Below are 2,975 nucleotides of genomic sequence, written 5' to 3' on the forward strand. Positions count from 1 at the left end.
ATATAATGGTTGGAAAAATAAGGATGCATGAGAATTGAGAGTTGTGTTAGGTTTGAGAAAAGGGTTAAAAGTTTGTGTTAAGCAGGAAGTGTGGTGTCAAAACAGGAAGTGTGTGTAAGGGGTGACAAATGTTTTTAGTTGGAGTTATGAACTCTTTTTCAACAGGAAGTTTATGTCTGTTCCTAGAGAAATAAGGCCACTGAGGGGTATGTGTGTTAAGAAATGGTTGGAATTTCTCTATGAAAAGATTATCCTTGTTGATTCTTTCTTGTGTGGAGATTCTGTCTTTACATTGATAGAAAGGGAATATAAGAAATTTTGGGTTTTTGTTTCTGGCGCAAGAGTCTATATAGCCACTGAGTGGAATTTGGCGGTATTGAGGGAGATTTATTTGTTCTTTATGGGCTGCTACTTTTCTTATTCTTCATTTTCTTCATAAAGAAGAATGTTATGATTGAGGTGAATGACAATGACCATTTTGTGTGCACAGTTTGTGACAGACTATGCCTTACTTTTGCTGGGTTCAAATCTCATTTGCGAACCCATGGAAAACGAACGCACTGGGGTCAATATAATCGACTTAATCCGTTTGTCTGTCCTTGTTTATCCCCTCTGTGTGTAGCCCTTTGTAGTTAGTAAAAGAAATAAGAAACGTTAGCACGCAATGCGAAATGCTTAGCGGTAGTTCATCTGCTGTTACGTTCTGAGTTCAAATTCTGCCAAGGTCAACTTTGCCTTTGGCATGTATATCAGAGTCTCAGAGAGTGGGAGGAGAGTATTAAGGCGTTAACAAACTAATGTTGACGATCAACGTTTTCATAGTTCTTTAACCATCTCCATTACTGTCTTCCCATTTCGTTTATTTATCAGGAACCATCTCAACAATCCAGAAAAGATGGGTTAATCAGACACTAGGCATTCAGAACATGCAATCAAACACAGATGGTAACTGCCAAGTCTCAACTCTGCATAAAACTATACAATACATGGACCTTTCGTAATCTACATTTGCTGGTAACACTCCATAATGGTTACTACTATTTACTACATTCTTTTTTACTTTTACTTCTTTCAGACAATAGACTGCAGCCATGCTGGAGCACTGCCTTGAATAATTTTAGTCGAACGACTCGATCCCAGAACATCTTTTTTTAAAGCCTGGTACCTATTCCATCGATCTTTTGCCGAACAATTAGTTTACGGGGATATAAACACACCAACACCAGTTGTCAAGTGGTGATGAAGGAACAAACACAAGACATCTACATATACGACGGCTTCTTTCAGTTTCCGTCTACCAAATTCGCTCACAAGACTTTATTTAGTCGGCCCGAAGCTTCAGTCGAAAGCACTTGCCCCATGGTGCCACGCATTGAGACTGAACCCGAGACCATATCGTTGGAATGCAAGCTTGCGCTTTTTCTTTCTTTTCTTTTTTTATTATTTATTTTATATTGAACAACTGGCTAAAAGCATCCAAGTCAACGGTTACTTGTTCACTTGAGTTAGGCAGTGAGAGGGGGGAAACTTTGTAGAACAAACTTTTTAATCGGAACTACGGTGGGATTTAGATGCAGTTCGGAAATAGACGTGACCGAATCCTGGAAAGTACTTTGTCCGATGCTGTATTGCGTATATTATATTTCATGTTCAAAATATTTGTTCAATGCAGTTAATATCACGAATACATGACAACACTGCCATGAACAACCACTGCAAACGAATTAAAAAGAATTTCCAAAGAAAGAAAGAATACTACCATCCCAGAGAATTAAATAACAACAAAAATGAAAATCTACGGAATAAATCTTAAAAAGAGAAAGAAAATCAAGTTTGTTTTTAGTGAGATATTTTGTCGAAGGCAGGTTCTAGTCTGTTTCTGTTTAAATTAAAGGTAACGTGAGGGGGGAAGCGCAGGTTAACAATTTTTAACCAGAGAATATATTCTAAATAAAATTCTAAAATTCTTACCCGTTGAATTCATAGAAATGAAAGATCAATTAAGGAGAAAATCCATTCACGAATTGCACGTGGATAAATGCAGGGAAAACCGGAAGTTTAGATTGTTAGCGGTGATAGGACGAAAATAATGCTTTTTTAAATATATGCCCGCTTTACGAAAGTTTGTCGGCCATATTATCATTTACGTATATATAATTTGCAATTTTGGGAGATGTGGTGTATGTAAACATGTCAAAAATACACACGAATTAATTTCGATGGATATTGACAACTCAGAACCAACAATAAAAGTGTAATTTCGTAATCATCTTCACTCCATTAAAAATAGTGTCACCTTTTGTAAGACTTTAAATGTAATGTGATAGTGTCGCGTTATTTTGTTAAATTGTAGGTTATACTAAATAACATGAGAAATTAATATTCATTTATTTACTTAATATATATCAGTACAACGTTGTGGAATGGTCATCTGAATGACCCAACCCGGTGCCTTACAATTTAAGTGCCTTATATACCTGATTCTTAACACATACACACAACAAGCTTCTTTCAGTTTCCGTCTACGAAATCCACTTACAAGGCTTTGATCGGCTCGAGACTATAGCAGAAAACACTTCACCCAAGGTCCCACGCTGTGGGACTGAACCCGGAACCATGTGGTTGGGAAGCAAACTTCTTACCACATAGCCACGCACTATCTTTACAAGTTTGTACTATTTTTACCATTCGTTATGTAGCAAAATTTTAAAAATTGAATCAAATGATATTATATCTCCTTATCCTGCGTTCCCTAATTGTTTGCTTTTCCTCAGTACTTTAACTTATCTCTACTGACTCAAGATATTCACCCAACCACAAATTCCAGTGTTGTTCTAACTGGAATTTTGGTGGCACACCTTTTCGAGCATTCAGAACGCTTATCTATTAGTTTGAGTCATCCTGACGAAAACTTTTCATGTCCTCTATATATATTACTACAAAATCTAACGTGTCTTTTTTTTTTTTTTTTTTTT

General features: G+C 36.4%; 2 protein-coding genes across 2 annotated transcripts in view; one reads left to right on the forward strand and one right to left on the reverse strand.

Moving 5' to 3' along the window:
• The window catches only part of LOC106874743 (nucleolar protein 14), a 34,146-nt gene extending 32,005 nt beyond the window's left edge, over nt 1-2,141 (reverse strand). Inside the window, exon 1 of the mRNA XM_014922583.2 lies at nt 1,972-2,141. The gene's annotated coding sequence lies outside the window, so the exon portion shown is untranslated. The remainder of the gene's footprint in view (nt 1-1,971) is intronic.
• The window catches only part of LOC106874737 (pseudouridylate synthase 1 homolog), a 35,270-nt gene that overhangs the window by 3,727 nt on the left and 28,568 nt on the right, over nt 1-2,975 (forward strand). The window lies entirely within an intron of this gene.

This window comes from Octopus bimaculoides, chromosome 14 (genome assembly GCF_001194135.2).
Source record: "Octopus bimaculoides isolate UCB-OBI-ISO-001 chromosome 14, ASM119413v2, whole genome shotgun sequence".
In the NCBI taxonomy this organism is placed as follows: domain Eukaryota; kingdom Metazoa; phylum Mollusca; class Cephalopoda; order Octopoda; family Octopodidae; genus Octopus; species Octopus bimaculoides.